Source organism: Prionailurus viverrinus, chromosome A1, assembly GCF_022837055.1.
Source record: "Prionailurus viverrinus isolate Anna chromosome A1, UM_Priviv_1.0, whole genome shotgun sequence".
NCBI classification, from domain to species: Eukaryota; Metazoa; Chordata; class Mammalia; order Carnivora; family Felidae; genus Prionailurus; species Prionailurus viverrinus.
The window spans coordinates 22,638,898-22,666,798 of record NC_062561.1 but is presented as its reverse complement, the minus strand read 5'-3'; the positions used below and the strand labels follow the sequence as shown (position 1 = coordinate 22,666,798).

The 27,901-nt window shown below is 43.1% G+C and overlaps 1 protein-coding gene and 1 pseudogene across 2 annotated transcripts in view; one reads left to right on the top strand and one right to left on the bottom strand.

The window, feature by feature from the left end:
* Positions 1–3,366: 3,366 nt before the first annotated feature.
* On the bottom strand, positions 3,367–4,059 carry LOC125163510 (NADH dehydrogenase [ubiquinone] 1 subunit C1, mitochondrial-like; annotated as a pseudogene).
* A 2,567-nt stretch (positions 4,060–6,626) lies between these two features.
* CYSLTR2 (cysteinyl leukotriene receptor 2) overlaps positions 6,627–27,901 on the top strand; it is a 37,740-nt gene continuing 16,465 nt past the window's right edge. For both annotated transcript variants that reach the window (XM_047875108.1, XM_047875116.1), the window contains exon 1: positions 6,627–6,942. The gene's annotated coding sequence lies outside the window, so the exon portion shown is untranslated. The remainder of the gene's footprint in view (positions 6,943–27,901) is intronic.

Sequence of the window (27,901 nt, the reverse complement as noted above, 5' to 3'; positions counted from 1 at the left end):
AGATTCAAGTCAATGTCTCTAAAAGTCTGAGTAAAACTTCTGTGACTGGTGTATCAATAAAATCAGCAAGAAATTGGCCCTGATTTTCCTTAATTCACTTTGTTATCCAGGACCAACTGAGATCTCTTTCAAAATCAGAGCTGATTCTCATCTTTCAAGGAATTCTGCAGGCCTTTAGGAGTTTTAGAGAAGTCCTTGGGGCACCTGGGTGGCTCAGTCGGTTGAGCATCTGAGTCTTGATTTTGGCTCAGGTCATGATCTCATGGTTCGTGATCTCATGGTTCGGGATTGAGCCTCATGTGGGGCTCTGCGCTGACAGCATGGAGCCTACTTGGGCTTCTCTCTCTCTCTCCCTCTCTCTCCCCCTCCCCCACTCACGCTCCCCCCACCTTCAAAATAAATCAATAAACTTAAAAAGAAAATCTATGAGTTCCAGAGAAGATCTCTGTGGCCTGAAACATGCTACACATAAAACAGGCTGACATTATTCCTGGTTTTTTCTCGAGGTTGTCAGGAAAAACAAATTAGAAAAATGTGTTGATTTATTTCTCTGCTCTTTTAGGGTTATATTTTTGTTTAAAGTCATGGATCTTTTCTGTTTCTACACTAAACAAATGCCTTCATTTGCCATCCTGGAAAGTTGGATTATAGTAAGATTTCATCTCTTTGTGTTATCAGGCCAAATTGTACCAAAAAAGAGACTTTTTAGTGGATCCTTCTCAGTGAATGACTGCCTGCCTCTGGAATGCTTAGAAATTCCAGACTGTTCTAAAAATAAAAGAAAGTCTTAAGAGATTTCTCCTCTCCCTCCCTGAGGTTTACAGATTCAGAGGTAGAGGGGGAAAAGGGGAGTTTTCCCTCCTCACTCATCTTTCTAACCATCAAAAGGAGTCTTATTCTGCTCCTTGAAAACCTGATAGGCAAGACTTAGTTCTGGGTGTGCAGGGTGAAATTTTTTCCACTGCTTTTATTTTAATGAGTTGGACATTAGCCAGTTTGCTGAATTTTTCGGGGAGGAGAAGGAACACCTATAATGATTGCCTGTAGACTTTGTTTCTCAAGCGTTTTTTTTTTTTTTTTTTTCTTTTCTGAAGGTGAGAATAGTAATGTTGTGATATTTGTCCACTGTTAATTTCCACTTGGGTCAATCCAATATTAGAAACAGAGTTCCAGGCCCAGCAAGAACCTCGTTCTCTGAGCAGCAGCTTTGGCTCCAGCCCCTTCTCCACAGCCCCATGAAGAGCCAGTACAGCTAACCACCCGCCGTACCCTAGTTCTGTGGTGTGGAGGTCACGTCACCACACTGTCCTGGCCACAGTCATTGTGGGAGAGCTGTGGGACATTTGTACAGTAGTTCCAGGAGCCCCTTTCCTCGTCATCTTCATAGCAGCAGTAGCCTAGAACTTTTGAGGAAGACATACTTTTTTATTTTTCTCCAAGTTTCAAGACTTTTGTCACTTGTGGAAACTACAGATGGGATAAGGAAGGATTTGTGGTTCTGGCTCCTATCACCCGGCCAGAGTCAAGGCTGGGAAGGGCTGGGGCAGGGGCAGAATCAGTGGTTTCCAGGGTTGTAGGAGACCTAGACCTGTCCCGACCCAGCATGTCTTTCCTGTGGTATTTGGGCTGGCAGAGGAGTGGAGTGGGGTCAGGTGCACAGGCCCTGGGGACTGTTAGCAGCTTTTCAGACCCCTGCCCCAGGTTCTAGGCCTGGTGTGGCACCAGCCGCGTAGCCACCTGCTAGGACTGAGAGCCTTTGCACGTCTGAGCCTGCACTTCTTCGGAAGAATCACGATGATTTTTAGGGTCTGTTCCAGGTCCAGTGAACAAATTCTAAATAAGCAAAACAAACAAAGCCTTCCTTTTTATCTTCAAAGAAGCGACTGATGTTTTCTATCCAACACAACTTACCGTTTTGTGCTACTGTTAGGCCCTAAAATAGTGCCTTTTATTTTGGGAGATGAACAAACAGTTCAGTTTGACCGGAGCCTGGGAAGGGAGAAAGAGAGCCACCAACAGGAAACGTGACCTGAAAGGGAGGCTGAAATGGGTCCATGAAGGCAGACTGCTCGCTGATGTGGGCATGAGGAACCACTGGCCTTGACACCATGCATCGGAGGATCCCTCTCTGGTCCTCCTCCAGTACTTCCTGTCCTAAGCGCACAGGGAGGCTGTGGAACTAACCTCCTCCAACTTCACTGTCTATAGCGTGTTTAGGATACTTGAGAATTCACCACCCAGATGTCCCCGGGGACTCCTTTGTGGCCGCCTCCTCAGATGTGTCAGAGCATACAATTTGTGGAGCTGTTTGCACCTAGCGGTGGTCAAGGGCAGCTGTTCTCAGGGGCAGGCAATGGACAAGAAAGCTGGAATATCCACAGGCCTAAGTGTGGGGCTCCTGATAACGTGTGAGGGAGCCAAGGGTGGGACAAGAACACGGGCAGCTGCCGATGTCTGTGGTGACCAGAACCCCAATGAGTTAGAGATGTCTACACAACATACTACAGGAGTCCAACGATTCACAAACAAATATATGATGTTATAAGAAATAGTGATGGTGATGAACACTGTAAAGCAAAATAAAGCAGGTTAAGGGGGTAGAGTGTGTGTGTGGGGGAGGGGCCTTTTAGAAAGGGAGGTCAAGAAAGTCATGGTGGCATTTAAGCAGAGACCCAAATGAAGTGAGGAAGTAAGGGGACAGGGACATTCTGGCAAGTGCCTGGAATAGCAGTAGGAAAGTCCTCAGGGATAGAGATGAAGTTGCACAGATACATAGGTCGGGCTGATAGGTCAGACCGTTGTGGACTATAAGGATTTTTTTGTTTGTTTTGTTTTGCTTTGTTTTTGACTATAAGGATGTTTGTTCTGAGAATATTGGGAAACCATTGCAGAGTTCTGGGCAGGAGACGATGTGATTTGATTTACTCTTGAAAAACAAGGGTAGAATAACAAGGGTGGAAACAGGAAGACAACTAGGTAGGATGTTATACAGCATTCTTTTCTTTTTTTTTTGGACTTTTTCTAATTTATTTTAAAAATTACTTATTTTTAAAAATTGTGGTAAAATCTATGTAACATAAAATTGACCATTTTTAAGTTACAGTTCAGTGACATCAAGTACATTCACACTGTTATGCAATCACTATCCACCTCCAAAACTTTTCTCATCTTATAAGACCAAAAATCTATATGCATTAAACAATAACTCCTCATTTCCCCCTTCCTTCAGCCTCTGGCAACCACCCTTGTACTTTCTGTCTTTATGAATTTGACTTATTTACTTTATTTAAGAATACGGAAGTATTTTTGTTTTTTCATTTAATGATGCAAAACACAAATGCTGATTTGACATACACTCACATATAACTTTTTCTCTCATATTTACAACTCAACAGATTGGTGAATCCAAAGAAACTGGTATAATCACTATATAGAGCATACTGTGTTAGTATTTCAGAAGTTTATTCCAGCCCATTTCTTCTCTGATACTCTAAAACACCTTCATTATGTTGTTTGATGAGATAGATTCACAAGAAGATGGACGTGCCCAAGGTCAGTCCAACTTGCAGCCAGTCAGGTCTGTTAATGTGGTGGCTCCCAAATGTAGAACGTTAATTGCACTGCAGAGCTGCTTGGGAGACTTGGCTAGAGCCAGCAGCTTGGAGAAGGGGCACAAATATGTAGCTGGTGCCAACTTGCTGGGCCAGGCTCCTGAATTTGATTACTTTAGATACCTCATAAAAGTGCAATCACACAGTATTTGTCTTTTTGTGACTAGCTTAGTTCACTTAACATAGTATCCTCAAGGTTCATCCATGTTGTAGCATGTGTCAGAACTCCCCCCCCCTTTTTAGGCTGAATAATATTTCATTGTATGTACATATTATATTTTGCATATCCATTCATCCATCAATGGATACTTTAGTTGCTTCCACCTTTTGGTTATTGTGAATAATACTACTATGAACATGAGTGTACAAATGGCTCTTAAAATGTACCTCGTTGTGCAATAGCTGCTTTCAATCCTTTGGGGCATATACTCAGAAGTAGAATTGCCATATCATATGGAGGGTAATTCTATTTTTAATTTTTTGGGAGAAACCACACACATCCTACCAACAATGCACTAGAGTCTGTTTTCTTCACTTCCTTTTCACACTTGTTATTTTCTTTTTTCTTTTTTGGGTAACGGTCATCTTAATGGGTGTGAAGTAGCACCTCATTGTGGTTTTGAGTTGCATTTCTATAATGGTTAGTAATATTGAGTATCTTTTCATGTGCTCGTTGGCCATTTGTATATTTTCTATTTCTATATTCTTTTTTTAAAATTTTTTTTAACGTTTATTTATTTTTGAGACAGAGAGAGACAGAGCATGAACGGGGGAGGGGCAGAGAGAGAGGGAGACACAGAATCGGAACCAGGCTCCAGGCTCTGAGCCATCAGCCCAGAGCCCGACGCGGGGCTCGAACTCACGGACCACCAGATCGTGACCTGAGCTGAAGTCGGACGCTTAACTGACTGAGCCACCCAGGCGCCCCTCTATATTCTTTATATTCAAGTCCTTTGCCCATTTTTAAATTGGGTTGTTAGTTTTTGTTGCTGTTGAGTTATAGTTCTATTTTTATTCTGGATATTAATCCATTATCAGATATGTGATTTGCAAATATTTTCTCCCATTTTGTGGATTGACTTATTACCCTTTGATGTGTCCTTTGATGCACAAAAGTTTTTAATTTTGATAAAGTCGAATTTGTCTATTTTTTCTTTTAAAATCTGTATTATATTCAAGAAATCATTGCAAAATCCATGAAGCTTTCCTCTATGTTTTCTTCTAAGAGTTTTACAGTTTTAGCTCCTTTGCTTAGATCTTTGAACCATTTTGAGTTAATTTTTTGTATATGGTGTTAGGTAAGGGTCCAACTTCATTCTTTCACACGTGAATATCCAATTTTCTCAGAACTACTTGTTGAAAACACTGTCTTTTCCTATAAATGGTCTTGGCACCCTTATTAAAAGTTATTAGACCCTATATGTGAGTTTGTTTCTGAGATCTCTATTCTACTTCATTAGGCTATTATCTATCTTTATGCCAAGACTATACTGTTTTTCACTACTGTAGTGCTGTAGTCAGTTTTGAAATCAGGAAGTATCGGTCCTCCAACTTTGTTCTTTTTCAAGATTGTTTTGGTTATTTGGGAGTCCTTTAGATTCCATATGAATTTTAGAATAGATTTTTCTACATCTGAGAAAAATATCATTGGGATTTTATTAGGGATTGTATTGAATCTGTAGATTGATTTGGATATTATTGATGTCTTAATAATATTAAGTCTTTTAACCCATGAACATGGAACGTCTTTCCATTTATTTATGTCTTCTTTAATTTCTTTCAGCACTGTTTTGTAGTGTTCAGTGTATAAGTCTCCTTAATTAATACCTAAATACCTTATTTATTTATTCTCTTTTTAAAAAAGTTTATTTTTTTAAAGTTTATACACTTTCAGTGCAGAGCCTGATGTGGGGTTCGAACCCATGAGCCAAGGATGCTTAAGTCAGACTCTTAACCAACTGAGCCACCCAGGCACCCCTATTTATTCTTTTCAATGTTATTATAATTGGAATTGTTCTTTAATTTCCTTTTGGGTTATTCATTTTTAACATATAGAAATGCAAGCTGATTTTTGTGTGTTAACTTTGTATCCTGCAACTTTGCTGAATTTGTTTATTCTAACAGATTTTATTTTGTATGTAGCATCTTTAGGGCTTTTTACATATAATTTTATATTATCTGCAAACAGACATAGTTCTACTTATTTCTTTCCAATTTGGATGTCTGTTATTTCTTGTCTAATGTTACTGCAACATTCTATCCAAAAAACTATGAGAATTTTAATGGGGGCTGGGAAAGTGAGAAATGGTTGGATTGAGGACACATTTTGCTGCTAGAACAAATAGAATTTTTTGGTTTGGATATGGTTGTGGGAGAAAGAGAGGAGTTAAGAATGACTTCTAGGTTTACAGACAGAATAACTGGTTGAACCATTGTGGTGCCATTTTAGATGGGGTAGTTGGGGGAGTATATGCTTGGGAGAGGCCATATTAAATGTGGCCATGGATGTGGACAACATACATAAAAGCAAGAGAATATGGTAGGAAGAGGTCAGAAGACAGACTTTTGGGGCAAGCTCACATTTAGAAAAGGAGTAGAAGAAAAGGAATCAGAAAGGAAGGCAACGAAGAAGCAACTGAAGGGGTAGAAAAAGAACAAGGAGAGTCAGAGAAACAAAAAGGAGAAAGTTGCAAGAAAGTGGCTTTGGTTAACTGTGCAACAAATTGGGGAAGGAAGATGAGGACTGAGCAAGGACCTTTTACATGAGTGTCATTGGTGACCTCCAACACAGTATTTGCAGTAGAATGGGGAAGGTCTCCACCCATGTGCAAATAAATCGGAAAAGCAAGTGGGTAATGGGAAATGCTCTAAACAACTCTAAAGTGCTATACCTCTAAGGCATATGAGGTGACATTGATGTTAGTGTTGTCATGGGAACAAAAACCATTTAGGAGAACCAATAGCTGCCTAATACTGGTGACTCTAACTCCTCACATTCCCCGGATCTGTTGGGAAAGATGCTGATAAAAACAGTGTTAGAGAGACAGGGCTAATCCCTAAAAGGTTTCTTCCTTTTAGAGGTAGTCCCTAGCTGAAATATTTCCCCCTTCTTCCTGAGAAGGAAGCCAGACCAACACCCACACCAAGTCCTATAAAGCACAGATACACCAGCTGACCAAAGTTCCTTATCTTCTTTCTGTGAGCTGAAACTGTTTATAAACTAAATTTGCTCTTTCGCTTTTCTTCTGAACAAGCTGGATTACTTGGAGGAGGAAGGTGGGAGGAATAGAGAAGACCGAAGCAAAGCCAGCTGAAACACAGAAACCTTTGGGTGAGCATTTTCATCTTTGCTTTGTTAATTCATTACTGAGAATTAGACCTTGCTTATCACTTCATAGTCGGAAGAATGACTTTTGAAAAGTATGTTAATTTTGTTCTAGTGTAAACTTTTTTCCTACCATATACATGGCAGTTTAAAAGATGTCGGGAAAGTACAGAAAAGTAGAAGGAAGTAAAAACCACTACTGAGCTAGTCTCTATTGACATTTTGGGGGGTATTTCTTTTCATTCTTTTTTTGCATTTCTGCATATAGTTTTAGTTTGATCTCCACTGTTGTCTCCATACAGTGTGGATTACTTGATGATCATTTTTTCCCCATTAGAGCATAAATTGTTTCTGCATTGCTGTAAATTCTTCATAATGGTAATTTTAAATTGCTGGATATTGTTGCATTGAGGAGATTTGCTACATCTCACTCAAGCATTCCCTTGCTTTTGGCCATAGAGCATCTTTCTTATTTTTTATATACTGGGACATTTAATGTTTATTTTTTGAGAGAGCGAGAGGCAGAGAGAGAGAGGGAGACAGAGGACCCGAAGTGGGCTCTGCGCTGACAGCAGAGAGCCCACGTGGGGCTTAAACTCACAAACCATGAAATCATGACCTGAGCTGAAGTCAGACGCTTAACCAACTGAGTCACCTAGGCACCCTGCAACTGGGTCATTTTATTATGTAAAATGTATCTTTTTCCCATTCAGGGGAGAGGCAACATATTGGGGGAGAGGAAGTTAAATTTGAGAATGTAGGTGTCAGTGGTTTTACTTGGAGGTAGAAAGAGAGAGAGTGTGTGTGTGTTTGAGAGCATATGTGTATAATCTGTTTATTACCTCTTTGGGACCTGATTCAGTGGTTTAGCTGCACATTCAGCTAAAATCACCTGATTCTGAGGAAATTAAAAAGTATCCCTAAAATAACTAAAACCTAGATTTTAGAGGTAAGCCAGTCATGTGTAGTAGTCTTTTGTTTTGGTTTGGTTTGTTTTTCAAAAATTTCCCAGATTGTTCTAATGGGTGGCCAGCAAAATAATAGCTGACATAGGTCATTTGAAACATTTTCCTGTCTCTGACCCATGCCTGAGATCAATATGTATTAAGGGAAGGAGAGGTACAATTTCAGGCAAGCCACCCAGATCTTTCTTTTAATACTATATTAATAATGCAGAAGTAATTTGTGGGAAACATAAAATGAACAAAACCTCTAGAAATTTCTATCATCCACCTCACCCACATAAACTCTTGAGATGAGAATCTATTTATGAATTTCAACTTACTAATGCTTTAAAGACATAGATTTGTTTCCAGTGCATTCGTTAAAAGTTAGGGAGGTTGGGGCTCCAGAATGTTCCAAATGAATCAAAATTAAGCCCAGCATCTGTTAGCATTCTGCCTTCCTACCCACCTGGGGTTATCAGGGTACAAGACAACATAAATAACACCTGTTCTGGAAGAAAAATAACATATTTTTGCAATGTTCTCATTGCTCTGTGTCAGGATCACCTTGGGCATTTTTAGTATCTCATGTGTATTCCAGACTCAGAGACTCCCATTTTTCAAGTTTGTCTTACACACCAGACTTGGGAGGCACACTCGTCCTCCAAGGCTAAGCCTGGAAGATAAAAGCCTAACGAGAGCTTGTACAGTTACCCAGTGGGCTCTCCTTAACATAGCAGCCAAAGAGAGAAAAACAAACATTTGTCTGGGCTGCTCAGCTTTGCCATTGCACCTTATCAAATTTATGTCAGAACCTCCAGCACCATATCTGTGCTAGGGCCACTGGGGGCACTGACCACTGCCTTCTTTGTATTGGAGTTAGTGATGTGCAGGTCTCAACCCTTCTACTGACCAAGAATGCCCGAGGATGGAGTCCTTGCAGAAAACCTAGTACATGAGCTCTGTTAAGAATAGATGAGAAGGTAGGGGAGCCTGGGTGGCTCAGTCAGTTGAGCATTTGACTTCGGCTCGGGTCATGATCTCACAGTTGGTGAGTTCCAGTCCCACATCAGGCTTTGCTCTAACAGTGCCAGGCCTGCTTCTGATTCTGTCTCCCTCTCTCTATCCCTCCCCACTCAAGCTCTCTGTCGCTCTCAAAAATAAATGAAATTAAAGACTAGATGGGAAGGCATAAATATATTAATTCATTAATGAATGTGGAGTTTAGCTAATAGCTTATGTTTATCTCTGTTGAACTATTAACCTCTTTATATCATTAACTGACCCATGGAGAAAACGGTACAAGGTTTGAGAGTATTTAAAGCAAAACTTCTTCCTATCGGATAGATGACTTAGTGGCCGTGTAGGCTGATGCCCTTGACAAGGGAACTAGTAGAAGCTGGAGCAGTGAGTGGGAACCAAAGCATCTCAAAAGTTGGAAGGGTCCTTGAGAAGAGCCAGGGTCAGGAAAGTAAACTTTTTGTTTCTCTGGTGTTTTGAAGAGAGGTTTCGAGGAAAAGGGGAAGGAGATTTGAAGAGAACTAGAAGGAAAAAGAGAGGGGAAGGGAGGGAGGACAGGACAGGGGTGGGGGTGGGGGGAAGAATTAAGTGGGGGGAAAGCGGGGAGCACAGCCTCTTTGCTCCAGGGGTTTAAAGATTAATTAAGCTGGAAGAATTTAAAAGGATCCAGTATACATACCTTTATTGTACATTATAAAAACAAGAATTTTTTTTATCATTAAAAAAAAAAAACAATTTCCCGTCTTTGCATGTTTAGTACAGAACACATGATGGTCTACAGAGTACGTGGGGGCATTGCCGATTCTTTAAAGGATGTTGGTTTCATTGTATTTTGAGTTTTACCTTAACGATAACTTTGTTCTCTTATAAATTCTCTGAGAGGATTAAAGTCCGTTTTCCTGGCAGACACAAATCCCTACGGGGAACTTGGCACAAAGTGAGAAAAACGACTGTCAGCCCTCAGAGATACAGTGTCCCTTTCTACAGTGTTTAGAACAGAGCACTATTTGGGTTCTTTCTGTCAATACCCCTCTACCCCCATGCCGCTGATTCTGTATGCCTGTCCCCAGAGCCTAGATTGAATTTAAGAAGTGGAAAGTTGGTGAGGAAAAATGTGCAAACGTCATTGTGTTACAAAAGACCATCGGGATTCTTTTCCTTAGAAGCTATTTATTGTGAGACATAAAATGAGGGAGGTGAATAATACCTTCATTAGCTCATTCAGTGGTCATTTATTTGAGCATGTTTATGTGCCACAAGCCGTGCTACGGCCTGAGGATACAGTGGTAGGCAAGTGAGGCTTCCTCCTGCCGTTAGTGGTGACCACTCTGGTGGGTGGGGATAGACAGGAGCTATGGCTGGCCCATGGGGTAGGTGCTGGGACAGAAAGCCCATGGGGCAGCAGGACCAGGTGGGGCAGTAGCCAGCCAAGACCTCCAGGGGGCATAGAAGGCTTTTTCTGGAAGAAATGATGTCATAAAGAAACCCTGAGATTGGGTAAAAGATGGCCAGGTGATGAGCTGGAGCTCAGAGTGAATAGGCAACAGAAAGCCAGGTGTGTTGGGGGCATTGAAATAAGTTCCATGAGGCTGGAATGGACTTTACTGAGGGGAGTGGAATGGAGAGAATATGCCAGATGACAAGATCTATATTGTGATATGCCTGGAGTTGAACTTGATTCTGATGTGATGGTGATAAACAGAAGAGTAATATGGTCAGATATGCCTTTTGGAAAGGTCACTCTGGCCACTGTGTAGAGAATGAACTGAGAACAGCAAGAGTGGGGGCAGGGAGCCATTCAGGAGACTGTGTCCTTTGTGCAGATGAGAGATGACAACCTGTACTGGGACCGCCATCAGCTCCTCTGTAATGTCTATACCAGAGCATAGACAGGAGGGTAATGAGTCCAGGCCTGCCTTGGAGAAGACACTGTACAGCAGGACAGGCCAGGGGAGGAGGAAAGCCCGTGGTTTGCTCTGGCTCCTCTCCTCATTAGGCTATGGATGTCCACTGCCCCCGTGCCACTGGCAGCTTTCTAGGGCACCTTCCTGGGCCATTACCTTGGTTTTCCATTTTTCCATACATATCAAAACACACCTCCTTATCTATTTGTTATCAATTATCCCACATCCGGCATACTAAAAAGTTCTCAGGCTTTTCTTCCCTTGGCAACAGGCAGAGTTGCATTAGTCATGACACTGCATTGACTGTGCCAGGCTCAGGGCAGCTTCGTGTCGGAGGCTTTCTTTCACCTGTGTTGCCTCCTGGTCTTCTGGATAACTCTGAGAGGTTGAGTACTCGCTAATGTTCACACAGTTAGCAAGGGGTAGAGCTGGGATTTGGATCCTGTTGCAATTTAAAGTTTTTCTATGACATCACAATGCCTCGATATCATTCCAGGAAACAAAGAACATTTAACAAGCTCCCTTTGTAAATGATTTCTTGGCTCTAAGGAGTAAATTTGATGGTGAAATATGAGATGCCTCGGTAGGAGGGAAGAGAAAGAGAGGGAGTTTTAATTTTGAACGAGTGGGCTTTGAGGGAGCCTCTGAGTCATGGCTCTTAGGCACTTTCATTGCAGGCAAGGAAAGTACCTAATGCTGACACAGTCATGAGGAAATTATTGGACTGAGTTGGGCAATGGCTTCTGAGATGACACTTGCTGGCTTCTGTCTTTCTTCTGTCTTTGCAACTCGAAGACTGGAGAATCAGAGACAGATGCAAAGTGGCCCTGCGGCCTTCCTGAGGCCAGGAACTGGGCAAATCACAGAGACCACCATTCTTCCTGCATACACTGGTGAAGGGCATTTGGGGACAAAAATTTGTCAAGGTATTTTTATAAAATTAAATCCATAATCCGTGTCATTGGATTATTACATTATTAACATTATTACTAACAAAGAGCTGAGAAGAGTTATAAGAGCCAGAGAAAAGATAGCACGTAGTCAAAATAATGCTTAAAAAAATGAAGTTATATGTTTAAGGAGCCCAGAGTAGTCCCTGTGTGTTCGGGGTTCTTTGTGTTCAATTTGTCTTTGTTTGTTGTACCGGCTGAGTGTTACTGGTTAGGAAGAACATGGAAGAAAAACTAGCTTTGGGAGAATAGTAGAGAATGAAACAAGGAAATTAAGTGAAGACAGAGGTGGAAGGAGGACGTCAGAGATAGTGCCACACATCTCACTCCTGGGGGCAGAGAGAGGCCCCTTCACATGCTCAGATGCCGACCTTCTGCTAGGCTTCAGCTCCTGCTATGCCTCTGGGGATAATTTGCTCTCTGGAAGCATTTGTACCCTCCAAATACACAATAAAGAATGAAATTGTGAAGAAAGTCCAATTTGAAGGGGCAATTATCCACAAAAGTGTCCAAAATTCATAGGCACCTTTTTGCACAGGAAAATTATCCAGAAAGGAACGTCACAGGAGAATGTATAAACAAGAGGAGAAAAGCAACCAAGCAAACAGAGGAGAAAAGCTTACCTGCAAGGGGTAGAAAAAAAGGCAACTGTTGCTCACCTCTAAGTCTGATGCTGACATCTGACCTCTGACATTTTGCCACACTAGCGCTTTCCAAATGGTCACTTTTCATCCATACAGATCTTTGCCCTAGTGGCAACTCTAGCAATACACATTTTCTTACGGTGCTTCTTCTGTCTGTCCCTGTGCATTTGTGGCGGTGGATGTCATTTTACCACACATTTTGTGGTCTGAGCAAAGTTCCCCTTTCAGTGGGAACACAGCCAGTGTGTGCTACATATCCAGCCCCCTCCCAAACTGGACCTAACAGTCAACAGTTCAAGAGGGCCCAGCAGCTTTAGGAAGAGCCCGGGCCAGGAAAGCTCTGGCGGCTCCCTTAAGCTCACAGGAGTCGGGAAAGGTGCTAAAAGGAGAGGAAGGCCGATGCAGACTAAAGGGCACATGTGGATCAGCAGCTAGACAAAATCACTGAAAAGTTGGCAATCCAACTGCTAGGATTTTAGGAAAATATTCTGATTAGGAAGCTTGATATCATAAGGTGCTTAGTCTTTAGAGCTAAAATAGGAAATCAAATTAATGAAATTCAAATTTTATTTTGGGGGTTTCTGAACTTTCTCTGAACATTCTGGAATTTAGTCAGCAGGCAGGTCAGGGAGACTGACCAATTCGCAGTATCCTCCTTCAGTATCCCCGTGGGTTCCTGAAGAATCTGAGGAGAGATGGCGATGGGGGGCTGGAAATTTTGGTTATAAAAGAAGCCACTTAGGGGGCATCTGGGTGGCTCAGTCAGATGAGAGACCAACTCTTGATTTTGGTTCAGATCATAATCCCAGGGTCGTGGGATTGAGCCCTGCATCAGACTCCATGATGGCATGGAGCCTGCTTGGGATTCTTTCTCCCTTTCCCTCTGCCCCTCCCCCCTGCTCACGTGCGCTCTCTCTCTCTCTCTCTCTCTCTCTCAAATAAAAAAATAAAAATAAACCACTTAGTTTAGGCAAATACAAGGGAGAAAGTGTTCCGTGCACTCGGTCACCACAGAGATCCTCTGTCTGTTGTGACGATTGCTTGTGAAAGCCTCCCCGCCCTTGCTGCAAGGGCTCACTCAGGTCTTCTCTGTATGGAACACAGGCCAGATCCAAAGACCCTTCCTCAGAGGTTTCAAGCTACTCCAGAAACCCACAGCAAGCCTATGAACAACACACTGAATTTTCTGCCTGCTGAGTTCCAGGGTGAATCAGACACAGGTTGGTGGGACCTGGGAAGACTGGGCTCTGTGAGCTTTGCAACTTCCAAATGTGGAGTCCTAACTAGAGGACAAGAATTAGACAATAAAACTCTGCATAGGCCATGGGGCAGAAACTCCAATTATCCTTCAGGGTGAATTATCAGGCCCCGGGACTCTGGCTGAAAAGTCCCTCTGGCCCCAGAGCTGTTAAGGAGAATCCCTACAGTACAGAGAAAATGAATTAGAGAATTTCCTCCTCAGGGTACTTCCAGAGCCATAAATACTATTCAACATTTACTGCTTTACAGATCTGGGTCAAGGTGCTGACTTGTCAGCTATGAGGCCTGGGGAGGTAAATGGCATTTGGAAGGCAAAAGGGCATTAGCCTGGTGGTTTGCGAAGTGACTTGCACTTTGGGGCACCTTGAGGCACTTTGCGGGGAGAAAGGGAAAGGAAGGGATTGGAGCAGCAGAATGCTCCAAAGTGCTGACTCCAAGGAAAAGGGGCCTTCCTGCCCCCATTTATTCTGGAAACCTGGGGACCAGCCCAGCTCCTCAATCAAAAGATGTTGTCACCTCCATTCTTTTTGTCTGTATTTCTGTTTTGGTCTCCAAGAACTTAATTTACGTTATCCCTTTGGAAAAAATCTGAAAGTACAAAACTGTTCCCAGGAGGCCAGAAAGTATACGAAGCTTTACATGCCTTCCATGACATTTGGGGCCAGTTCCAACTATTAAGTTAGCAGTCTTGGATTTCAAGAACCAGGCACTCAATGATACTTCCCTATTTGGGAGTCAGGGAGACGTATCTGGTCAGCACTCTGGGGCCTCTGGGATTTCAAGGGACAAACATTTTGCAGACTCTTCCAATCCAGAGGGTTGCATCCTCTCTTCACAACCTCGGGGGCTCAGTCTGCGGTCCTTTGTAGTAATAACAGCTCCCACGCCGTGCTTTCTCTCATCCCAGCCCTGGCCTGGGTGCCATTTGTGCGTCACCCCACTTCATCCTCACAGCAGCCCCGTGGCGGAATGACTAGTGCTATCACTGGGTGGCTCACAAAGCCAGTGAGTGAAAGAACCAGTGCTCAGTCACTGCTTCCTCCCTGCAGAGGCACCATTTCTTTTTATCCTTAAATCATCTCTCAGCCTTGCTTTTCCAGTGTGACTCATGCCCCCAGGGCCTTTTCACCTTTTAAATCATTTCTCTGGGCCCCCAATTCGAAGTTTAATCATAATAGTCAACATCGTTGAGTGCTCACACTGTGTGAGACACTCCACCCTCCCTGTGCCATTTCCAGATGAGAAAACCGAGGCCCAGAGAAGATAAATCACTTGCACAAGATCCCCAGGCTTGTAAGTGGCAGATTTGGCTCCACGATTTTATACCAACTCCCTCCTCTGAACATTTCCATGAACTATAAAAAGAATGTCCTATTTGCTATTCCACAGTCTGCAGTAGCTCTGGGAGCTAAAATCCAAATTATACTCTAAAGTTGACAGAGGAAACAAAGGGCATTATTGTCGGGGAGTAGTGAACCACAGGGTGGCTATTAAAGTAGAAGCTACATGCAGTGGAGAACTACAAACCCACGGCGACATAGTGTGAGGACGTACATCTATGAGAGGAGGAAAGGGAGAGGTCTGATGGGGCTGTGAATTCACCTGAACCATCAAATCCCACGGTTCTGTGATGGTTTAATCTCACGATGGTATACAGGTCAGGAGATGCTAACAGTTTCTAAGCATCGGCGAACAAAATCCAAGGACCGTGATGACTTTGTACATGGAGAGTAAGACACGGAGAGAATTCAAGGCACGTCATACAAAAGTAGTAGAGCTAACTCTGTCAACTGATTGGATGTAAGATATACAAGAAAGAAAAATTAAGGAAAACATCCCCCAAATGGCCACCAGCTGTATTGGTCTGCTCAAGCTGCCATAACAAAATAGCCACAGACCAGGAGGTTTAAATCACAAGAACTTATTTCACACAGTTCTAGGGGCTGGAAGTCCAAATCAAGGTGCTGACAAGGTAGGTTTTATTCTGAGGCCTTTCCTCTTGGCTTGTAGGTGGCCGCCATCTGTCTATGTCCTCCCATGGCAGAGAGTGTTTCTTCTCCTAAGGACACTAGTCCTATTGGATCAGAACCCTACCCTGTGACCTTATTTAACATCAATTAACTCCATAAAAGCCCTGTCTCCAATACAGTCACATTTGAGGCTGGGGCTTCAACATAAAAATTTTGGGGGCACACAAACATTCAGCCCAATAACACCAGCTGAGTGGGATTGGTTTGAGAGGGAGGAGAAACCCAAGGAAGATGTGAGCAGAGACAGAGTCTCCAAATAAGTCTATCCTGTAGACAACTGGAAATGTAGGAATATGGCTTAGATTAGAAGCCAGGAAAAAACACTTAAAAATTTTCTAGTTCTCAGAGGTTTTTTTCCTTTAGTTATAAAATTGAGATAATACTAACTCAGCCTATCTCACAAGATAGGCCAAGTGAAGCAAATGACATAACTGAGAAATTTTTTTTTGCAAATTATAAGTTAAAAATATGGTATTTTCATATGAAAAAGACATCTGGGAGTCAGAGGCAGAGAGATGGAGTCAAGTCTTCATTGTGGGTGAGTTCTTGGGGGATTAGAGAGAGGTGAGCTGAGGATGGCTGGTGGGGCTCCAGTGGTTGTCCACAATTGGTAAAGAAGAACTAACAGTGGATTACCGAACAATCAGGAAATGGAAAACCACAAGTACCCAGGACCACAGAAGATAGAGAAGTGGATGTTTCATATACAAGACATGAGGAACAAATTCTAGAGTGACTGAGAAGGAAGTCTGAGAGGCAGCAGTAGTACGTGCTGGTGAACAGGAGCAGATGACCTTATCTTAGTCATGTATGATTCAGAGGGGGCTCTCAGGAGGTGGTGGGGATGGGGCAGGGCAGCTCTTGTTGTAAATTAAAAAGAGGAAGATGAGAAAGAAATGACAACAGTGAGCTCAGTAGTACAGAGAGTTAAGGTGTAACAGGACAAGCAAAACAAAAACTTGAATAGGTCACAGAATTAGTAGGAGAAGAGAGAACTGGCATTTGGTTGACGACCTGCTAGGCATAGTGAACACATTCTTTCACTTGCAACTACAGGCAAGTCCTACAGGCTTTCTTAGCCTCGTTTTGAAGGTGAGGAGGCTGAAGCTCAAAGGGTAAGAGTTCTATGACTAGAATGTGGGAGGGTGGGGAGTCAGAGCAGGTCTGCTACACTTCAGGCACAGTGTACATTCTAGTCTAGAGGTTCAGGTGGATGAGACGAAGAGAGGAAGAGACTGAAGTCACTGGAGGGAGGTTGGCTAAGAGTAACAATCAAGATGTCTCCAAAGAAAAGAAGACATGCATCTTCCCTCCCTGACTCAAAATCTTCCTCCGGCAATGCACCCCTTCATAACTACATAGCTCGAGAGTGTCCTCTCCCATCTTAGCAATAACTTTCTCGACTGCTGCACCTCTATCAGCTCCCTGTCCTTGGACTTCCACCCCACCCCTCTGGTCACTGATAACCTTGAGACTTTATCCCCACTGACTACCTGGTTTTTCAACCAGTGTTTCTCTTGGCCTCCTTGATGTTGCATTCTTGATTGGTCTCTTACAGTTTGGCCAGCCTTTGTCAATCATCTTTCCAGCTCCTGTTCTCTGCCTGCCCCTTAATTGTGGATGTCCCTGCAAGGTCCCATCTTTGACATTCTTTTCTTCTCTGTTCTCACACCCCTGTGAGGTCATCCACTTTTCTGGCTTCAGTTAGCATTAAGCACTGATGGCCCTGCTCTAGACTGCAAGGGGACAGTTCCATTTACATGTGTCACAAAAGCTTCAAACTCAAAATGTCCCAAATTGAACTCATTTTCCCCCAAACAACATCTTCCTCTTGTATTCTTTTTATTAGTGTAAGGCAACATTCTCCCTGCAAATACCTGAGAAGATCCCCCCTTCCCTTGATTGGTTCCCCCCTTCTATAACTGGTCCATCTGCAACTCTGGCCATCTCTCATTTTTCTTTATATCTCTTGGTCCCATCCAACTATGTCCACCCCCTCTGCCCTGGACAATCACAGGAGTGTCCTTTGCAGTCTCTCTGAACTTAAGCTTGCCTCCTTCCAAACTGCCCTCCCATCTGCTGCCAGAATCACTTGTCTAAAGTACAGATCTGCTTTCCATAATTCGAGGGCTCTCATTGCCCTCAGAGTAAAACCCAAACTCCTTAGTGTGGATGTAGGTCACTCGCAAATCACCCTCTGTTCACCTCATTCTCCCTTTCATGCTTCTCCTATACTGTATCACTTGCTGTTCCCCAAACTTGCCATGTGCTCTTAGTAACCAGTCTTCATATATCCTGCTCCCCTGTCTGGAACCCCTGTCCCCTTTCCCTAGTCAACCTTTCCCCCTTAGTACCCTAAAAATTCCCTTGTTCCCCAAGGCTGTTCCTATGGCATTCATTTGGATGGCCCTTCTCACCTTGCTTTATCTATTAACTTATCTGATTTAGTCAGCACCGTGGAGGTTCCTGTAGGTCTGAGACTGTATTTTCTTCTTTGTTAGATACACAGGACCCAGTATTTGTGGCTCAAGTAGAGACAGAACAGCTTTGTAACAGAGAGTTGGGAACTGGGTTTCAGCCCCATCCCACCACTAAATCACAAGTGACCTTGGGCACACACGCTATTCTACGCCTTTGCCCTCTGGTTGTTCTCATCTGTGCAATAGCTGATGCAGAGTACCTCGGGCTGTTTGAGGACTAATTGTGTTAATATACATAAGGAGCTTTGCAGAGTGCCTACCACAGAGTAAACACAATACAGGTTGGCTGTTGCTTATTTTGAATGAACAAACATCTGTGGCTTGAGGTGGAGGTGGCTAACAGAGGAAGTGTGCTTTCCCAGAGCCCTTAGGCAGGTTTGGCCAAGGTGGGTAGCTTGAAGTGAGGGCAGTGAGGTTGCCTGATGAAATCAGACAGCCAAGGGCCTGATGTTAACTTGCCAGAAGCATTCTTAGTGTGGGAGAAGTTCCAGAGACAGTGGCCAAACAGAGGACCCAGAACGTCACCTAGTGGCAATCTGGGAGGCTGCCGGCAGGCCGGTCTAGCTCTCCTGACATTAGATTAGGTGCTGCTGAAAATCCCATCATGAGTTCCTTGTAAAGATGATGCAAGCAGACTGCACCGGCGTTTATTCTCCAGAAGATTCTCTGTTCTTTAGAAGTTTATCACAATCTCACAGCATCCTGTTGTGTAATGCACATCCCTTTGCTGCTCTGCCGGGTATACCTACAGTCAGTGTGTCTGAGTGCCTCAGGCTTCAGGTTCTGAGACAGGTCCCAGAACTGAAGGTGAGTGCAGCTGTGACACACAGTAATGCTGACTGGGGGGGGGGGGGGGGGGGCAATCTGTGACAGGTTCTAATGATCACCTGTGAATGTGTCACAGATGTATTTTTCTTTAAAAATGTGTATTTTTCTAAGTATAGATGAAAATAATTTCTGTGCTGTTTTGGACACTTGCAGCTTTGCTACAACCATGAAAACATTCTAAGCATCAATGGAAGCTATTCATCCTGGTCAGATTTATCTGGTCATGCAGCACATTTGGTTTTCTTCGTAACTAAAATATGGAATCCCCATCTGCTGCTGCTTCTCACTGTTTCTTCTTTGTTGTTGGATCACCAGTAAAGCTGCAGGAGACAAAGCCCTAATTCTTTCCTTGTTTCAAGCCCCCTCTCAGTACAGGAAGCTGTACACATGCTCTTTCTCTTCTCCTGCCAAGGCGGTGGAAATTAGGCTGTCAATTTATTTCCTAATTTTCCTTGAATTTACCTCTTCATGTATTTCTCAGCTTCCTGTCACGTACTTAATTGGTCTGGCGGATTTTACAGCCACAGATAGCAGGCAATTTTTTTTTTCGTTTTCCTTTTTTTTACATTCTAGTGAAAGGTTGAAGTGTGATGTGGTCAGGTATATTTTATGTGGGCAGAAAAGAACAATCAATGTTTTAAAGGACTCTCAAGAGAAAGTGTTGAGCTAAATGGAATTTTGGATCTGAGCTGGTCCTGCATTTAGCCTGTGGCTGTTAGGTAAATGAGGCTTCTAGGAAGGGTATTAGTGTACTCTCTTTCTTTAGCATTCCATGGATTAAGATGCTCTTGGACTCAAAGCTCCAGCTTCTGTAGGTATTCTCTCCCTGAAGCACGGGCTGTTTGCCAGCCATCGACCGCTCCCACTCCCCTCCAGGCCCCTATAGGGCCCAGAAACAATCCCAATCTCAGGCAGAGGAATGGAAGCAATTCTGGAACTCGGTGTTATCCTTAGGCTGATCTGATCCTGACTTTGTGCCATGACTCTGAAGTTGGGCGTCTTTCCTGTCCTGAAATTTTGTCTCTACCTCATTAGGGAAAATGGACCCCTGCCTTGGCATCTCTGGCCTGAGTCTCTGTGTCCAAGGCTTTGTACAGCCCTTGGGCTCTCTAAGACCCAAGATCTCCATGATGCAAGGTCTTCAGACTTAGGGCCTCCAAGACTCAAAGCCTCCAAAATCCAGGGCTTCTGGGACCCAAGGCTCTCAAGGACTCAGGGCCTCCAGGATTCAGGGCCTGGCTGCACTGGTCAGGCCTCCTCTCAGGCCCCAAACCCTCTCCTTGCACTGTGGCTTGGCTGTAAAGGGTCTTGCAGCTTACAGATGGACTTCCCCATGAATTCTGCCTTGCTTCCCAGTTGCTCAAGGAATCCCTGTTGCTAGAGTCTGGTTTTGGTCCCCCCAAACATCTCAAGTCCCTGATGGAACATTTATTACTATCTATTGAGACATCTTGTCTGTGGTTGTACCTGCTGGCTTCCATGCTCTACCTATGAGATGGGACTTTTCTCAGCATCCATAGCTGACAGTGTCCCTGAAGGCTTGCCACACCCTAGTCAGGGAAGAGTGCAGGCTGCTTCCTAACCTTCCCAGGCTGCCCTTCTCATTGCAATTCACAAGCCATGTTAGTCTTGAGATGGGAGAAGTGGTAGTCTTCATGGTCAAAAAATTTAAGGACTTGATTGCTTTCAAGTCCATTTTTCCTTTTTGAGATCCTTCCCTGGTTTGTTAGATATGAGATTTCCCGAAGATTCTTTCAGAATCTGGGCTCCAAAGTCAGGGTGTTTAAGACTAAAGTAGGTTCTGTGTGGTCATATGGGTAGAGTTCCATCCTTTCCAAAAAAAAAATGTCATTTGTAATGGAAGCCTTCCATAGTAATTCCTCTAGCTGGTCGTATACCAGTCTTATTTACCATGTCTTGTATCTTTGTCCCCTAAGGCTCTGTTTGTTGACCCTGGTTCTAGTGCTGCACCCATCCAGAGCTGACATAATTGTGACATCTAATCGAACTTCATGCTTGCTTCATGGACTTGATTTGTGTTGACTGTACTACCTCTAGCATTTCCTGATTCAAAGTTCGATCCTTCTGTCCTGGCCTTGCAAACCAGTAGATACTTTAATTCTCTATAACATTGAATTAAGACACTATCTCCAGTTCCTCATTTTACTGTATTCCCTTTCCCAAGTCAGGCTTACAGACTTCTAGCCTCTGTGGGATGATCTTTCTGAACCGTATGTACATCCTTGACCTGTCTCCTGAACTCTAGAGTGTGTGCTCCTCATCCTAGCTAATGGCCTCACCATTCTCCCTATAACCCGAGCTAGAAACCTCAGACTTGCTGTTGAGATGGATCAAAAGCCATTATCCGTGTAATCATAACTAAGCCCCTACCATCTCTCAGAAATAAGATGTGGCGCTCAGCTCTGCGTATAAGAAATCTCATCTTGTCAAGAAATCAATTCACACAAGCCAAACTCACAGAGAATTCATTTTTAACCCAGAATTCTGGTTATTCTGGTTTGCACATTTATAATGGGGGGACTATACTTTCCCTTTATTGTAATCTTCCAGTTCACCATTCAAAGTCCATCCTTTCAGAGAGGACTGATGAAGCAGATGGGTTATTAGAAGGTTCCCTGGTAAGAATAGATTGAAAGCAAAGTAGTGAAGTGGAATCAAGAGATTTTCATCATAAACAGAATAATCTAAAGGTTATCAGTATTTCTGTACAGAATGCCTTTCTTGCAAATACCAACAGGAATCTACTTTTTACACTTCAAATGAATTTGAGAACTGAGGTCATCAACTCATCCTCATGGTCAGTGGGATGACAGATGTTGAAGCTAGGTCATTCCTACATTCATTCATGACAGTAAAGCAGCTGGGGAGCACTTACCCAGTGCCAACTACTCTATGAAGCTCTCTCTCTCTCTTTCTCTCTCTTGCTCTCTCTCTCTCTAATTTAATGTTTACAACAATCCCATGAAATTGATGTTATATATCCTTGTTGTGAGTTGAATTATGCCCCCCACAAAATATATCCAAGTACTAACCCCAGGTACCTGTGAATGTGACCTTATTTGGAAATAGGATCTTTGTAGATGTAATTAGTTAAGATGAGGTCCTACTGGATTAAGATGGGCCCTAAGCCAAATGACTTGTTCTTGTAAAAAGGTCATTCCTCCCTTCCTCCCTCCTTCTTTCTTCCCTCCTTCCTTCCTTTCTTTCCTTTTCTTTCTTTCTTTCTTTCTTTCTTTCTTTCTTTCTTTCTTTCTTTCTTTCTTTTCTTTCTTCAGAGCCCCATAGAGCCTTTAATTCCATTATGAATCTCCAAAAGAGGAATACTAGAGCTTGCAGTGTTTCTCTAACTGATTTAAACATGGAAGCCTTGTCTTTTACAGAACATCTCATGGAATTCATATTCTGTGGAAGATACTTTGGGAAGTGCTGAATTAAAGAAAAAAGGTTTTTTGAAATCATTTATGTGATTTCTGAGTTACACTTTCATGTAAGTGTCTGAAGGAGAATTGAAAAACATCCTTGCTGCTTCAGAAATATATTTACAAACCATCTCTTTGGATATGTTAATTTAATTAATACTTTGCCATACCTTTAGATCATTATGTGGATTCTCAGAGTCAGTGTCTTCTAGTCAAAGGCAATTGGGAACACACCTACAGTTGAACAAAGTTGGGTTTATTGACTTGTTGTGTTAAAGGAGAATGCACATAAAGGGAAACTGGGGAATCTCAGAAAGAAGATGTTAGGAATTATAATAGGATTTATGCTTGCATCAGATAATTTGGGAGTAAGATTCAAGGAAGCAGACTTTGTAGGAACAAAAATGGTTATTAGTTCTTATAACAGACTCCGAAAAACAGAAACCCATACCATCATACTCAGACAGTGAAAACATGTCCCTCCTACCCAAATCCAGCTGTTCTTTTCTAGACTTCCAGGAAGCTTCTCTCCGCACACACCTCCAGTCATAGGTTGTTATGTAATATTTACAGGTGCAGTAATAAGTGTTTGTTTATTCTAGCATAAATTTCTCTTTGGCTAGTTAGGAAGAAATTAAGGACTATGTTATTATCTGTGACAACTCTGCCTCATGAATTTACATTTAAACCTAGGATTTATCAAAGATAAAGCAAAGCCAGACACTAAAGTAAGGACAGATTTTATACTGTTGCAGTAGAGAAAAGACTCCAACATGAACTGAACTCAACTTCAATTTTTACAGAGATGAGTGGATGTTTTTAAGGAAGAATGAAGGAATGGGGTGGGGGGTGGTAAACAGGAGCTCAGCAGAGTCAGGGAAGTAAAAAATTGCAAATAGTGGAAACTGCATCTGGATTTGCTAACTGACACTTATGAAGTTTAGGATTCTACCCTCCCACAGAGCCTGGGGGTCAGGAGCCCTATCTTCAGGTTGGCTGGAACAAATAGTAAATTCTTTTGACATCCTTGAGTTTTTTCAGGCTCTATAATAAGGGAAGGTTATGGTCATCCTAGAGATATGACCCTGAGCTGTTAAAAAAAAACCTGTTAGTCCTTTATTCAAGTCCTTACAGACCAAGGTAGAAGCCCAGTCAGGAAGAGGGCTCAGAGGAGCCTGGCTAGAGTTTGATCAAGGAGAGAGTTTTTGTCAGCTTTCAGAGAAGAAGTTGGACCCTTTAAGATTTTTGCCAAGGAAGGTCAGAGATAAGTTATGAGTAATTCTTTCCAGTTAGATGATTTCAACTCTGGTAGTTGTTGCTTGCACAGTATGCGTGCCGGGGACTTAGTAATCTTTCCTGACAGTTCTCTCGTAAGCCTGTGCCTGCCTCTTTCAGATGTCTCTGTGTATTCTTTTTAGGGAAACATGATTCCTGGAGGGGTGGTAGTTTTAAATATCTGATGTTCTCTAACGATGATCTTGAATACATAGGGTAGTGTGTGGCAGGTGGGTGTAAGCCTGATGTCCACATAAGAAGTAACCTGGTGGTACTGGGAATTTAAGAATCATTTATCAAAACAGGAATGAGCCTTTTTCTTTATTTGAGCATCTGTGGTGGAAAGTCACTTGAGGTGGACAGATTCTCCTTCAGTGGAGTCAAACAGGTCCTGCACAGCAAGCTGGAAGGTTGTGAAAGAAAATAAAGTAGCAATTTCTATCCAAGTTAGACCAAATCTTTGTTCTTACTCCCAAAGTGTCAGGTTTTGCTGATAGGGTTGTAAGGAATTCAGCAGAAGCATTTTGTTGATATGGGGGCAATGTACAATTTAATAAGCCTGAAATTGGGGGTTAATTATGCAAGGGAAATTTAAATATCAGAAGGGTTATATAGAAGAAAATTTACCTCTTGAAGTGTTTTTTTTGTTTTTTGTTTGCTTGTTTTTTTTTTATTTTTTAAGCTTATTTATTTATTTTGAGAAAGAGAAAGTGCACATCCCAAGAGCTCGCATTAGCCAAGGAGAGACAGAGAGAGGGGGGGAGAGAGAGAGAGAGAGAGAGAGAGAGAGAGAGAGAGAGAAAATCCCAAGCAGGCTCTCCATTGTCAACACAGACACTGATGTGGGACTCCATCTCACGAACTGTGAGATCATGACCTGAGCCAAGACCAAGAGTCAGAAGCCTAATGGACTGAACCACCCAGCCACCCGTTTGCTAGTTTTTAGTTGTTAAATTTTGTCAGTAATCAGTTAAATTCAGAACAGTGGCTATGGCCTAAGAAAAAACAACCCAGAGAATTTTGTTTTCTCTTAAGTGGCAAAGACTATAATAGGTCAAAGGATGAAGATAAGGGAGATTACATTTGTTAATATGGTAAAAGTACAATGATGAACAAGATGACTAGTAAAGGGAAAGAAGAGGGTGCTAAAGAATTAGAAAATTTTGTTCTGTCTTGTGTGAAAGCCATCTGCTTCTGCAGTCAGTATTTGTTTCACTGCTTTGGGCAGAAGTTTCCCACTTCTGTAAATCAACAACTTCTGGAGGATTTCTAAAAATCTTCAGTTTGAGGTCTTTCTTTTTTAAAAAAAAATTTTTTTTTAACGTTTATTTATTTTTGAGACAGAGAGAGACAGAGCATGAACAGGGGAGGGGCAGAGAGAGAGGGAGACACAGAATCTGAAACAGGCTCCAGGCTCTGAGCTGTCAGCACAGAGCCCGACGCAGGGCTCGAACTCACGGACCGTGAGATCATGACCTGAGCCGAAGTCGGACGCTTAACCGACTGAGCCACCCAGGCACCCCGAGTTTGAGGTCTTTCAAAGGAATGGACTTCCAGTAGTTGGGGGGGGAGTTCTGAATGTCTTTTTACTTGGGAGACATGAGTCCAAAAATTAAAATATTGGAATGTTAATACAATGTCAGTTGTTAAAGATAACAATAGGATATTTTCCATCTGGGATCAAGAAAAATTTTTCTCTGAGGTCTTTTCCAGAAGACCAAATATCTAGGTTTCTTTGGAGAATACTTTGGAAATGCAGCTTTCCTATAGTCATCACGTTAGATGGCAATAGGATAGGATCAAAGATTGGAAGTAATTCCCAAATGCTTAAGGCAGCTTGTTATATACTCAGGAGGAGATACTTTGTTGGTTCTAGAGGGGACTGATCTCATTGTCTGCAATCAAGGCCAATGGAAATACTTCAACCATTAGAAGTTTGAGGATTTTAGAATTCCATTAGTTGTTACTTTCCCTGTTGTCCGTGGATAAGGAGTATTGTTTCTAAGTAAAGGGTAAAGCTTTACAGTTCTTTGATGACTATGTCATTGAAATGTGTGTCTCTTACTGAAGAGACAGGTTGGGATTCCCAAATTAAGCAATTTTTTTTTCCTACCATACAGCCAGAGCTCTCTAGCAAAGAAAAGCCTTAACACACTCTGAGAATAAACAATAACCAGAACACATTCACAGATCTTCTGGGGATGTTCAAAGGAGCCTTGGGGCTGTTGTTGTCCATGTTGTACCTTTACAGACTTGCTAGAATTGTGTTGATGGCAGGTAGAGCACGCATTAGAATGTCCTTAGCGAGGGGGGAAGAAGATGGCGGCGTAGGAGGACGCTGGGCTCACCGCACGTCCTGCTGATCACTTAGATTCCACCTACACCTGCCTAAATAACCCAGAAAACCGCCAGAGGATTAGCAGAACGGAGTCTCCGGAGCCAAGCGCAGACGAGAGGCCCACGGAAGAGGGTGGGAAGGGCGGCAAGGCGGTGCGCGATCCACGGACTGGCGGGAGGAAGCCGGGGTGGAGGGGCGGCTCACTGGCCAAGCAGAGCCCCTGAGTCTGGCTTGCAAAAGCGGAGGGGCCGGACGGACAGAGTGTGTTCGGACAGCAAGCGCGACTTAGCGTCTGGGAGGTCATAAGTTAACAGCTCTGCTCAGAAAGCGGGAAGGCTGGAGGACAAAGGGAGGGAGAGCTGCTGAGCCCCCGGACGACAGAGCTCACTTCAGTGGGGAACAAAGGCGCTTGCCAGCGCCATTTCCCCCGCCCATCCCCCAGCCAAAATCCCAAAGGGAATCAGTTCCTGCCAGGGAACTTGCTCACTCTGGGCAAACACCCAACTCTGTGCTTCTGCAGATCCAAACCTCCAGCAGTGGATCTGACTCCCTCCTGCTGCCACAGGGCCCCTCCTGAAGTGGATCACCTAAGGAGAAGCGAGCTAAGCCTGCCCCTCCTGCCCCCGTGCACCTTGCCTACCCACCCCAGTTAATACGACAGATCCCCAGCACCACAAGCCTGGCAGTGTGCAAGTAGCCCAGATGGGCCACGCCACCCCACAGTGAATCCCGCCCCTAGGAGAGGGGAAGAGAAGGCACACACCAGTCTGACTGTGGCCCCAGCGGTGGGCTGGGGGCAGACATCATGTCGGACTGTGGCCCGGCCCACCAACTCCAGTTATACACCACAGCACAAGGGAAGTGCCCTGCAGGTCCTCACCACGCCAGGGACTATCCAAAATGACCAAGCGGAAGAATTCCCCTCAGAAGAATCTCCAGGAAATAACAACAGCTAATGAACTGATCAAAAAGGATTTAAATAATATAACAGAAAGTGAATTTAGAATAATAGTCATAAAATTAATCGCTGGGCTTGAAAACAGTATACAGGACAGCAGAGAATCTCTTGCTACAGAGATCAAGGGACTAAGGAACAGTCACGAGGAGCTGAAAAGCGCTTTAAATGAAATGCAAAACAAAATGGAAACGACGACAGCTCGGATTGAAGAGGCAGAGGAGAGAATAGGTGAACTAGAAGATAAAGTTATGGAAAAAGAGGAAACTGAGAGAAAGAGAGATAAAAAAATCCAGGAGTGTGAGGGGAAAATTAGAGAACTAAGTGATACACTAAAAAGAAAATAATATACGCATAATTGGTATCCCAGAGGAGGAAGAGAGAGGGAAAGGTGCTGAAGGGGTACTTGAAGAAATAATAGCTGAGAACTTCCCTGAACTGGGGAAGGAAAAAGGCATTGAAATCCAAGAGGCACAGAGAACTCCCTTCAGACGTAACTTGAATCGATCTTCTGCACGACATATCATAGTGAAACTGGCAAAATACAAGGATAAAGAGAAAATTCTGAAAGCAGCAAGGGGTAAACGTGCCCTCACATATAAAGGGAGACCTATAAGACTCGTGACTGATCTCTCTTTTGAAACTTGGCAGGCCAGAAAGAATTGGCACGAGATTTTCAGGGTGCTAGACAGAAAAAATATTCAGCCGAGAATCCTTTATCCAGCAAGTCTGTCATTTAGAATAGAAGGAGAGATAAAGGTCTTCCCAAACAAACAAAAACTGAAGGAATTTGTCACCACTAAACCAGCCCTACAAGAGATCCTAAGGGGGACCCTGTGAGACAAAGTCCCAGAGACATCACTACAAGCATAAAACATACAGACATCACAATGACTC